The sequence below is a fragment of the Mastigoproctus giganteus genome, chromosome 1 (assembly GCF_048544385.1).
Source record: "Mastigoproctus giganteus isolate SK-2022 chromosome 1, ASM4854438v1, whole genome shotgun sequence".
In the NCBI taxonomy this organism is placed as follows: domain Eukaryota; kingdom Metazoa; phylum Arthropoda; class Arachnida; order Uropygi; family Thelyphonidae; genus Mastigoproctus; species Mastigoproctus giganteus.
In genome coordinates, this window is record NC_143575.1 from 240,023,490 (window position 1) to 240,037,162 (window position 13,673).

A 13,673-nucleotide genomic window follows, 5' to 3' on the forward strand; every position below is an offset into this window, starting at 1 on the left:
GCAAGCAATCAAACTGAAAACACTTCATAAATGAAAATGCAACCTGTTGCCTCGTTTGTCGTCTTGATGACGTAATGTCGAAAATTTTTCTCGTTTTCAAGAACACACGAAGATTTTAAGAGATGCTGCGCTTTTCTGGTTCATTCTTCATCAAGACTCTCCACAACTGAATCCTTCCTCTGCTCATTGATACCGTCATCGTCCAGAGACTTCTGATGACACTCCAGATTAACAGAATTATATCTATGGAACTTGTTCCTGTTTGTTTTTGGATGACATTACTACTTCCGTTTGACAGTACACCTTTTCTCTTTGTGGTCTACTCTTGGCAGCACTGCATGAAGTCATGGACATTGATAAAGATTTTATTATTATTTTTTTGTTAGTTTTATTTTTTAAAAACTGTACCGAGGATACAAAACTGTACTTCATTTTTATTTCATTTTTATTTTATTTTTTTACTTTATGCTATTCTCTTTCTTCATTTATTCGTTTTCTGCTGTCCTGTCTCCTGGGAATGACTGTCTGTGTGTGTGTGTTGCCGGCTTGTTAGCATTGGGCTGTTTTGAATGGCTCCAACTCTCCTTGGACATTCAGTGCGTCACTGTTGAAATTGGCCATGGTACATGCGTAGTTGTGGCCCACCTCCCCGTGGTGTAGACGGACACTGGATAGGCTTTCCAGGTGATTGCCCATCTCCGCGTAGCATACATTGTCGTATGATACAGAACACTGTAGAGGCCAGAGATTTAATAGTGTAGATATTGTAGAGTGTTGTGTTGTGTGTATCGTTGTTCATCTGACCTTTTAGCCGTTGGGCCCCTGGTGGGGGCCCACCGTTTTCCACACTGTTCCCCTCGGAGGCAGGTAAGGTACACCGGTATTAAATATTTACACTGGTAGGTCCTGCCAACTAGTTTCCTGAGATTTCAGTGGCTAAGACCTAAAAAATCCATTAGGATTGGGTTTGGCCAAAACGAGTATAAAGATTAAAACTTTGGGTGTTGGGCTCGGTAAATTTTGACATGTGTTTGACGCTACTAGTAAAGATAGAGAGGGAGGGGAGACTGAAGGCTGGGGACAATAAAGAAGACAACCTCAAGAGTCAGTGGGCATGCCCATGCCCCACCAGATCGAAAAGAAGGGATGTAAAGAGGAGAAACAGGGAATTGTTTCCTCCCTCCGCCGAGAGACAGGGAGTTAAAGTGAATCGGGTAAGAGCACCCTATTCAGACCACCAGGTGGCATTAGGAGCGGAGCTGAAGTTCATAGCTCTAGTCCTGAGGTGTCACAGATCCTGGAACAGATGCCATCTAGGAAAAATGGTGGAAGGACTAAATCAGGTAGGTTCTGTGGTGGTGGGAGAGTTCTACGTCTTCCGAAGAGGTCTTGGGCGAATTTGGAAAAGGAGCATAGGTGTCCTCTGATTCCAGAAGGTATTGTTCCCGGAGTCTCGGGATGAATTGAATTTTTTATATTAGAATGCACCGAAGGTCCTCATATAATGGGCGCTGGTACATCAGATGCTCCCATGATTCAAGTTGCCACACGAACATAATGGGTTTTCGGTGAGGCCCAGGGTGATAAGTTTTCCTCTGATTGCGCCATGTCTCAGCAGATAGGTTGTCAGGAGACCTGGAGAGAACCAAGTTAGTGACTTCGGGTAGGGTGTCTGGATGTCCGGAATGAATTTTTTTGGATACGGCCGCTTTATCTGTGGCTGTCCATCGTTGTTGCCAGGTCTGTTGAAGAAAGGTAGCATGTCGTCGCTTTTCCACAGAGCGGTTGTTAATGAGATCGGTGGTGAAGTTTAGAAAGGTGATAGATTTATCTTTCGCCAGGTGTAGAGCATGGTGCACCGGACGACCACCAATTCCAGGGCGATGGCTCCCATCAAGACCTGGAGACAGTGCGTACAGACAGTGCAGTACGCCCAAGAGACGGTGAGCAGGATTGAGCGGTGCGTGGTTTCAAGTTTTCTTCGGTTGACTACAGTACTGGCTCTTGTGTACCATATAGGAGCGCCGTATGTGATGACAGGTAGGAATACTGTTTTGTAGAAGAGGCTGAGAGTTCGTTTCTTGAATCCACAGCCCTTACAGGTGACTCTTGCAATTAGGGCAGAGTAGCCCATTATCTTCTGTCTGATGTAGGCTAAATGGGGTTGGAATGATAGGCTCCTGTCGAGATACAGTGCCAAGTACTTTAGTTGTGCTGCTAGTTTTATTGTTCTACCTTCGATTTTGATTTGTGGGGTAAGTCAGTTGGAGATTACCCTTCAGCAGTATGGAGCAGGTTTTCGTTGGTGAGACCTGTAGGTTGTTGTGGGTAGCCCAATTTTGCAGCGTTTCCAGTGCCCGGTTGCCAGACACTTCCAGTTGGGTCCTGCTGTCAGCGGCCAGCATCAGGACCAGGTCATCGGTATAGGCTTGGGCTCTGACGTTACCAAGGTCTTGGTTCAGGAAGTCGTCCACAACGAAGTTCCATACCAAGGCAGCCTCTAAATACTTGCCTTGTGATATCGCAGTAGGGTGCTCCAACCGTGATGCTCCTTTGGGAGAGGTACTGCTCTATTACCTTGTACAGGTTGGTAGGCAAATTTGCCATCCTAACTCTGCCCATGACGCCCGGCCACCATAAAGTGTCGAACGTCCTAGCGAAGTCAATCGAGATAACTAAAGAATATTTCTGGGTGCTGGTGTGAGCTGCAGTGAGGATACTGTCTAGGGCGTCGATGGCAGACCTACCCTGCCTTTTTTTTTTTTTTTTTTTGGCTGGCCTTGTGGAATGACCATGAGGCGGGATTGTTGCACTCACTAGTAAGATGTATTCTCCTAGTTGGTGCATTTTTTTTTTTTTTTTTTTTTTTTTTTGCTGGCTCTTGGGTGTGGGCACCCCAGGAGCGGGATTGCTGGCACCCACCAGTCTTGCACCCTTACTGGTGGGTGCGGGATTTAGGTGCAATATGCACAGCCAGAGTTAATAGATCCAGGCATAGCCATATCACCTGATGGCAGAGTAGCCTGTTTCACTTATAACACATTACACTAACAGGCCATTATGAGAACATGATATTATATGATAAATTGGTGGAGATGGATGTATGTCCGGGTGCCACCCTTCGACAGTTAAATACATACATACATACATACTACCCTGCCTGAAGCAGAATTGGTTGTCAGAAGAGAGACCAGTTGTATTATAGTGATGCTCATTCCTTTGGCATAGAAGTTGTTCAAATGTCTTGCTAATTACTGAGAGAAGCGCTATGTGACAGTATGATTCCGAAAGGGTTTATTGTTTAGTCGGATTCTTCAGTATCAGGCGAACACATGCCGTGCTCCAGGCAGTCGGGAACCATCCGGTGCAGAAGCAGTGGTTGAATAATTGAAGGATTAGGTTAGGGGCATACTCAACAACTTTCTTAATGATCTCTGACTCCAGGAGGTCAAGGCTGGGTGATTTTCTATTCCTGATTTTCTGAGTTGCAAGGCTCAGTTCCAGTTCTGTGAAGGGTCCCTCAATTCGGTTTGTCTGGTATTTTTCATTGTCAGCAAATAGTTGTTCTTGCGTAGATGGTAGCATGGCAGGCTTGAAGACAGTATCCAGGATGTTGCTTGCGGAGTCTTGCCATGATGTGGTTATTTGATTTTGCGGGGTTTTGGTAGATGAGGTTACCTCACCCCTGGGGAGTTTGGTGGTGGTGATTATGTAGATCACCCCCCCAGGGTTCATTGATGCCAACAGTGGAAACAAGGTGCTCCCAAGAGAGTTTCTTCCTCTGCCTGATCATAGCTGTATATCTGTTTCTTGCCTCCCTGTTTCTTTGTTTCAACGCCACAACCTCAGTTTCTGGCCATGACCTGCGGGCATGTTCGAATGAACGTCTCTTAATATTGACTTCCTGCCAGAGCGCTGGTAACTCGCAACATCGCCATGGGATGGCGCCAGGTGTTAGTTTTCTCCTCTTGATGGCTGAATCTGCTGCATGATTGCTTCTGTCACTGCTTGTTGGTGAAAATCCAGGCAGCTGTCCTGTAGGTTTTGGGCTTGGAGTATTTGCGTGTGGGCGAGAAGTGCTTCCCGGAAGAGATTCCAATTAGCATTGTCTAGGGCATACCTATGTTGTTGTTGTTGCCTGGACATTTTAAAGGTGATAGCACGGTGGTCTGAAGTTGACCACATGTCATGGACTGTCCAATTGGATATGTAACCTGCTAGTGACCTGGATGCGAGAGAGATATTATTTATTATTATTATTGTTGCCTCAGCCGTCACTTCGTCTTTGGGGTAGGCAAGTCCAATGGGGTAACTTTTTCGATGTTTTTTTTTTTAATCATTTAATATTATTATTATATCGGTCTCCCACCGTAATAGAGCCGCGTTCGCTTCCACCAATGCGGGATTCGAGCCCGAGTCCATCAGGCTGGTAGTCCATTGTCTTAACCACTGGGCTATCGCGCCCCTTATTATTATTGTTGTTGCTGTTATATTATTTCTCCCTGATTAGTATTAGTATTAGTAACAGCCGCATGGTGCAAGAAAGCCTATGGCTTATGCTGCACCAGCCAAAAAAAAAAAAAAAATCCGAACAAAACAATGATAAAAACAAAAAATAAATAAATAAATAAAATAAATAACTAAATAATAATAATTAATAAATAAAAAAAATAAAATAAAATATAAATAAAAAGGAAATTAAACCTATCATCCTATGCGCTTCCCTTACCCGAAAGTACTATCCAGATGACCTTTGAATTTCCCCAAACTGTCGGCCTCTACCACCCATGAAGGCAACTTATTCCAATTTATAATTCGCTGGCTAAAATAAAACTTCCTGCAGTCCAATCTAAACATTTCCCCCCCGTAACTTGAATTTATGTCCCCTAGTTCTAGCATCATTTATAATCTTGAAAATTTTGTCCTGGGGGATTGGGGGTTTCCACTCCGTGACGGGTACTGCTACCAAGCACACAGGGTGGTTGTAATGTCTGGTGTTACTGTCGGTGGAGGAAATCTCTGACTATCCGACAGGTGTTCACGATTGCGACTTTCTGGAGTTCCTTGTAGGTGTTCTCTGGGAGACCTATTGCTGCTAGTCTGTTATGTAGGGTCTTTGACACCATACCGGTGGTTGACATGATGATCGGTATGGTTGATACTTCTTGCATATGCCACGTCTCCTTGACCTCACGTCTCAGGTCTGTGTACGTCCTAATTTTTTCCTCATGGGTTTTCTGGACATTGCTGGTGTTGGGCACCGCTATGTCAATCAGGTAGGTAGCCTTTTCCATCTTGTCCACAAGGGTTATGTCCGGTCTGTTGTGCGGGATGGTCTTATCCGTCATTATGGCGCGGTCCCAGTACAATTTGTGGGTCTCTAGTACTGCCTGGGGTTCGTACTTGTAGTATGGTACACTTTCTTTGGTCAACTGGTATTTCCTTGCTGGCTACCTGGTTGTGTCTATGAGCGTACTCAGTCTGAGTGATCATCTTGCATCCCCCCGTGATGGGTTGGATCGTTTCTGAGGCCAAGTGGCATCGTTGACATGTGCCATCTGACATTACGGGCTCTTTTGCGATGTATTTTCTATAGTTTCTGGTGTTGATTACCTGGTCTTGGATGGCCAGCATGAATCCTTCAGTCTCGCGGAAGAGCGCCCCGCTTGTGAGCCATGCATTAGCATTAGCATTAGCATTAGTAGAGGCATTTGATGCAAGAAAGCAAGCTTATGCAGCATCAGCGAAAAAAAAAAAAAAAACCACTTCCACTTCACCCCTCTGTTCGTTCAAAATACCTGTCCAGCTGAGCCTTAAACTTATTTAGGCTATCAACCTCAACCACAAGGGATGGAAGTCTGTTCCACCAACCAACCACCCGCTGGCTAAAGGCAAATTTCCGCACGTCTGTCCTACATCTGTCTTTCCTCAATTTGAATTTATGCCCTCTCAGGTGATTTTTCTGAGCTAGAGGAAGAATCCCATCAGCATTGAGCATGCTTAAACCATTCAAGGCTTTATACACCTCTATCAGATCACCTCGCTGGTGCCTAGTCTCCAGACACTGTAATTTGCAAAACTTAAGCCTTTCTTCATAAGAGCACCCCTTTGTTCCATTCACTAATCTTGTTGCCCTTCTCTGTACTCGTTCCAGCAGCTCTACATCCTTCTTGAAATGAGGCCTCCAGACCTGTATACAGTACTCTAGGTGTGGCCTGACCATCGCCTTATACAATGGAATAATCACCTCCTTATCCCTGCTGGAAAAATTCCTGTATATCATTGACAATACTCCATGAGCTACTCTTGCAGCCCGTCTGCACTGCTCAGAGAACTTCATATCTGCCTGCACAACCACCCCCAAGTCCCTTTCATTCTCTACCACTGTCAGTGTAGTACCACAGAGTTGATACGTTGCTCTGGGGTTGCTGTTTCCCATGTGTAGTACTTTACATTTGTCAATGTTAAACTTCATTTGCCACCTCTCAGCCCATCTGCTCAACCTTTCCAGATCCTGTTGCAGCAGCATAGTGTCAGTAGTGTCCTTGACAACCCTGGCAACCTTTGTATCATCTGCAAACTTGGACATTAAGCCCGATATACCATCATCAATATCATTTATAAATACAGAAATCAATAATGGACCCAACACTGAGCCCTGAGGGACTCCACTAATAACATCAGTCCACGATGAGCAGTGTCCATTGATTACCACTCTCTGTCTTCTCCCCCTCAACCACCCCTTTATCCATAGCAGCAATTTTCCTCCAATGTCACACTGCTCCAATTTGTGTAGCAGTCTTCCATGTGCAACAGTATCAAAAGCCTTTCTAAGGTCCAAGTATATAATATCAAAGTTATTCCCTGCATCCAGTTCTTTTGTGACTGCATCATAGTATCCAATCAAGTTGGTCAGGCAAGACCTCCCCTTAACAAAACCATGCTGTGTCTGAGCTATAACTGAAGTCTTGTCTAAATGATCCTGCAGTGCTTCTTTAACCAGTGCCTCCATTAATTTTCCTGGAACAGAAGTTAAGCTCACAGGTCTATAATTACTTGTGTCAGCCTTTGATCCTCCTTTGTAAATTGGGGTCACATTTGCACATTTCCAGTCTATGGGTACCTCCCCTGAGTCCAAGGAAGCTCTCATAATTATGGCTAAGGGTTTGCTTACTTCCTTTGCTGCCTCCTTTAATATAACTGGACAGATCCCATCCACCCCGGGTGCCTTTCTTGTGTTTATCTTCAACAGTTTCTCCTCCACTTTACTCCCAGTTATTTCAAGATTCTGTAGCTTACTGCTAGAGTTGAAAGCATTGGAAGCAATGTTATCGATGTGATCTTGATGTAGGTCATTGTAGTGTCTGCCATGGAGTGTCTTCTTTGCCCATCTTTCTAACTTCGTTTCTTGTACAGTCTGGGTGGGAGGGGTTTCCTCGCTTAAGTTGAATGGGTATACCACTTATCTATCTTCCTTAATACCTGGTGGAGTGGTGCTGTGTTATTCTTGAAGTAATCCTTCAGGTTAACTATCGCTGTTTTCTGTTGCTCCATCAGGTCTATCAGGCCCCTTCCTCCCTCTTTCCGAGGTATTGTTAGTCTCTCCACTGCTGACTTCGGGTGGTGTTGGCGACTCTTGCTCATCATTGTCCTTGTCTTTCGCATGATATCTTCTAGCTCGGTGTTAGTTTAATCTATGACCCCCGAATGTGTATGTTATTACTGGGGCTGCATAGGTGTTTATGGCTTTAACTGTGTTCCCTCCGTTTAATTTTGCTTTCAGCAGGCTTCTGAGTCTCCGATGATATTTTTCGGTTAGGCACTTCTTGATTTCTTTGTGTTCTAACTGTTCAGGCTTCATCATCCCTAGGTATTTGTATGTCTCTCTTTCTGCCCTAGCTTCGAACTCTTTACCAGTCAGCAGCTGGTAGTTTCGGCGAACTAATTTTCTCTGGTGCAGTGTGTGGGTCTTGCATTTTTCTAGACCAAATTCCATTCTGATGTCCTTGCGGAATTCTTCGGTGATCCGAAGTATTTGCTGGAGTTGCTTCTTGGTTGCCGCGTAGAGCTTAATATCATCCATGTACATCAGGTGGGTGAGGGTGTAAAGGTTCTTTCTTCCTTCTTTGAGGTTATATCCATACTTGCTGCCATTGAGCATGGTGGGCAGCGGGTTGAGTGCTAGATAGAACCATAGTGGACCCAGAGCATCTCCCTGAAAGATTCCTCTTCTAATGGGGATTGGCCTAGTTGTAATGTTCTCGACCTGATTGGTGGTACTCCATTTGGCCATTGTTACTCCTAGGAAGTTTGTCACTATCGGATTGACCTTGTAGATATTCAGAGTCTCTATTAGCCAGCTATGAGGTACGGAGTCGAAGGCCTTGCGGTAGTTGATGTAGGCTATGTATAGGTTGCGGTGCTTCTTGAAGGCTATGCATAGGTTGCGGTGCTTCTTGAAGGCTATGTATAGGTTGCGGTGCTTCTTGAAGGCTATGTATAGGTTGCGGTACTTCTTGAAGGCTTGCTCCCTAACTGCGGCATCTATGGTTAATTGCTTCTTGCATCCTTTGCTCCTCTGCTTGCATCCTTTCTGATGTTCGGCCATTATGTTCTGGCTCTCCAAGTGGTCTGATATCTTCCTGGTTATGCAGCTGGCCAGGATCTTGTACATTGTTGGGAGGCATGTGATTGGCCTGTATTTCGCCGGGTTTCTTGTATCTTTATCATTAGGCTTCAGATATGTGACTCCTTCATTGAAAAACTTCGGGATTGTCTCCGGGTGCCTTATCATTTGAGTGAACTGCTCTTTTAGGTGTTTGTGTGTGCAGGTGAGCTTCTTGTACCAGTAGTTATGGATGTTATCAATTCCAGGGGTTCGCCAGTTCTGGGTGTTCCTGATCGACTGTTTCACTTCTTCTTCTCGAATCTCCCACTCTCTCATCTCTTGTGTGTCCTTCGTTTTCTTCCGTTCTACTTCTATCCAGGGTTCTCTTCTGCTATGTCTTACTTCACTGCTCCAGATATTTCCCCAGAATTCTTCGATCGTCTTCTTCTCGGGTGGTAGAAGAAGACGATCGAAGAAGGAGAGTAACACTGATTACCGGAGGTCAATATCAGGTGTTTTTTATACCGTGTCCCGATTCGCGCACGCGCCGTAGTTCACCTGCAGTTGCTTCGATTTGCATAACGACTTGCTGGTCATAATGTTTTGGCTCATCGGTGTGTATTCTCACCAGCTGTCTCTGACTTTGATTTTTTTAATTTCTTCTGCTCAGCCTTTTGAGGTTGAAGTGTGTGATCTCCCAGAATCACTTAAAATTTGTATAAAACTCGTTGTGTTAAATTTAATGTGGCATCTTTTAATGGGTTTTCTGGTTTGTGATTCTTTTCTGCCACGTGTAGCTTTCCGCTGTCTTTGGAATTGAGCAACTGCTTCATTTATTCATTAATTTCTGTGATAGCGTGTGCCAACCTCTCGCCAGATTAGCTGACGTCCAGAATCGCTGCTGAGACTGAATCTACGCTCATCAGTAAAGAGTAACTTAAGTAAGATTTTGTGGTTTTAACCTTTAGAAATAGTGTTGGTCCTTAAGTTTTGCACACCAGTGTAGCTCTTGCGCTTAACTCTATGAGGGAAGGGAAATGTCCCAGATCGGATTTAATGGAGATGAAAATAAAGAAAAGAATTTGGAATAAACGTCCTAAATTATTTATAAATATTTTAACACATGCTTAAAGGAGGGCTTCTTTCTTAAATCTTGGAAGCAGGCGAATCTTTAATTCTTCTAAAGAGTACTGACAAACCACTAAATTCTTCTTATAGGCCTACTTCCAGCTACTTCCAGTTTTAGGTAAAGTTCTAGAAAAATAGATTTTTACATTATTACACTGGTAAAAACTTACAAATACCAAATCAGTTTGGGTTTACCAAGGGAAAATCCACGGTTGACGCCATAAAATATTTACTTTAGACTGTTACTAATTCAAACAGTAAATACATCCTCGAAGAACGTGCCAATGATGATCTGACTTTATATCAGACGCACAAATTACAAATATTCATAACAAAAACCAAGCAAATGTTGCTCGAAGGTCGACTAAATTTAAACAGACACTGCGATATTAAATTTCTAGACCAACCAATTAAAATCATCAGAAATTACAAGTATTTAGGAGTTATGGTCGATGACACGTTTCAATTTGTCTCCCATACTAAATATAAAGTATATTGAAAAAAGTTAAAACTATAACTGGTAAACTTATTAGAATAACCACAGTCTTTGGGATATCTAACCCTACACTTTGAAACTGTAATATAAATCTAATTTTACCCCAATAGTGTGTTATGTTGTGGATGCCTGGGGCCCCAGTACAGGTAAATAACTTGTGAATAAATGTATCACATAGGCCCGCATATAATACAAGAATACTTTAAATACTTTTGTGCTTTCTGTACACATTTTACACCCCAAATTCAAATTCTGCATTCCTTATAATCGTGTGGCACCAGGTCTCTGATATCTTTGAATAATTTTTCCTTTAATTTTTGTACACATTATATCCCCCCAAATTCAAATTCTGTGTGACACCACGTCTCTGATTTCCCAACAATATCCGTCTTTGATATCTTGACCCGCAAGTCTGCAGATCTCCTTCAATGATGCCAACGTGTACACAGATATCACCTTTTGTGCCCTTAAAAGATGATATCTTCTCTACAACGCCATCAGCATATTTCCCTGGTAGACATAGCCTGTTCCATCTATCCTGTTTGCACAACATATTTCCTGTTTCCCTCGCAATAGAATCAACAACAACTAGTTCCTGTGGGACCAGCGCATTCTGCCTTGGAGATTGCCGCTGTGTTGCCTGATGAACCTCAACTGCAACTCTGTCGTCGATGTGGGCAGCTGAGAGCTTGACGGGACCCAATTTAAATCCTTCTACGGCATCCATCCTCTTTTTCAAGCTGTCATAAAGGCCCATAACAATGCTGACTGGTGCTTAACTTCCTCACACTCCTTAAATCAAGCACACACAAAGACATCCCCCTCGGCAACATCCAACTCCGATTCCTGATAGAATCATAAACATTAAACAAGCAGTACATTTGAAAGGGTTGTGATTCAGAAGCACACCTCTCAGTTCTTCTCCCTATCCACAGCACTCCCACTACTTTGAGCCTCTTGCTTCGAGGCATAATGCAGTAATAATGCTGTATATACTTTAGAATCCAGCTTATTGTATTTCCTATCTCCTACCAAGTGTAGGTTATATGAATTCTCTGTCTCCTATCAAGTTTAACTTATATTTATTAAATTAGAATGTTACGTTTCTAAATTTAAGTAGTTATAATAGATAGTTAAACTCTCGCGCGAGCTATTTGCAATGCTATGTCTGCTCCAAATCACCGATTACAAAGCTCTTCGAATATTAATGTCATCCATCAACAACTGCATGATAAAGTTCGAACGCTCCTATCGATACAATGCCAACAGAAGTCGATTGTGATTTTTTATGCCATTACAAAGACCAAGTGAAGAATAAATACACCCAATTAATCAGAAAATCACAAAATAATACAATACTAAATTTTACTCAAAAGTTATAGAAAAACAATAATTTCAAATCAATAAATAAAATTCCACTTAAAGGATTCCACTGTGGCTCACCTAGAGCCATCTGCAAATTACCACTGCTCCAGGAAATAGGAATGTTTGACCTTGTGTTTCCAAGCCGTTAACTAGAAAGCATTTTCTTCAAAGAAATTTCCATAATCTTTTATAATAATCTTTATAATTACAGTAATTATAGTAATAATCTTTTCTTCAAAAAGATTACTATAAATCCTTTTCTTCAAAACATTTTTGGGTCTTAAATTCATAAGCACCAATTTTCAAAGCAAAAACCCAGAAATCACATACACCAAAAGATACTGCATTCGATGACTGGCATCCTTCATTCTACGTGCAAAAGGAATTATAATATGTTACTGGCACGTGCTGATTGTGTCTTCATCGGTTCACTTTCGTGTGTTTGTGGACAAGGTCTGAATGGGCAAGTGATAGTTTTAGAGCAATCGAACAAACAGTATAATGCTCTAGAGACTCTCAGTTATCACCGCAATATTTAGTTATATACCCTTGGTGATCCCTGAATTACGACCACCTACTTAACAGTGTTGGTCCACCTTTGGCACAGGCAACAGCAACTATTCTCCTTGACATTGATTCCACCAGATGTCTGAAGACTTCTGTAGAGATCTGCTACCACGCTGTCTGCAAGGCTTGGACTGAGGTCAGGCGGGTGTGGAAGCCAATCAAGGTGGGCAAAAGCTTCACTGTATTCCACGAACCACTAGTGACAGTGCGGGCCCGATTAATTAGTATATTGTTTCCTTAATTTTCAAAGTTTTGTTGGTTTTTGTCATAAGTTGATTTTTCTGATATTGTGAATTCAGCCGATAAGACTGAATTGTAATTGCTGTCAGAGTGACTGCTTGTGATTTGCATTTAACATCCTCATATGAAGAATTGATAACTCATATAAATAAAAACACATCTGAAATTATATTAAGTAGCACAAATAATATGAGAATTTTGTGAGAAAATTGCCTATCAAAATTGCTTCTCAAGTTTCACCACCATCTTAAATTTTTCTCTATTATTTGTACAACGAACTTAAGGCTGTAGTTATATGGCAAGCTGAGAACATTACCTTTTGCTGTCCCTATGGTGGGGCGCGAGTCCAAGAATAATTTCGACGACTGCTATTTCTGCGTGACAAAAATGACACACGGTAAAGAACTGCCAGTACCTGTGCCACCAAAATCTTGGGGTATTGGAAGTAATGATGAAGGTACAGAAGAAATCGTTTTACCAGATGTCGCGGAACCATGTATTTCTCATGATTTGGACTACGAGCCAGAAAAAGAAAAGGCCCCACACTACATTGAACAAGAAGAATTAAGCGACTTGATCAGAGACTTGGGCTTACCCAAAGAGAAGGCTGAATTACTCAGATCCAGACTACAACAGTGGAACTTACTCGCGGAAGGTACAAACATTACAATATACCGTAAACGAAACGAAGAATTTTAAAGATATTTTGCAATAGAAAACATGTTTGTCTGCAAAGACATCGTTCGTCTTATGGACGAACTGATCATTGATCACACTACTTCTGAATGGCGTTTGTTCATTGATGGGTCAAAGCAAAGTCTGAAAGCAGTATTGCTTCATAATGGAAATACTTTACCATCAATTCCTCTTGTTCATGCTGTTGGCCTGAAAGAAACTTACGATAGTATGGCCCAGATTCTTGCTGCTATACGTTACAATGACTATGGTTGGAATATTTGTGGTGATCTCAAAGTGATTGGACTGCTTGTTGAGTTGCAAGGAGGTTTCACAAAGTACTGTTGTTTCCTGTCTTTGTGGGACAGTCGTACAACAACCAAACACTACGTCATACAACACTGGGACAAGGGAGATGAATATATTCTCGGCAAAAGCAGCAATGTAAAGTATGTTCCATTTGTTGATCCACAAAAGATTTTTCTTCCCCCTTTACACATCAAGCTTGGACTGATTAAGAATTTCACTAAGGCACTGGATAAAGAAAGCAGATGATTCGCATGTTTACTGAAAATGTTTACAAATTTATCTCAT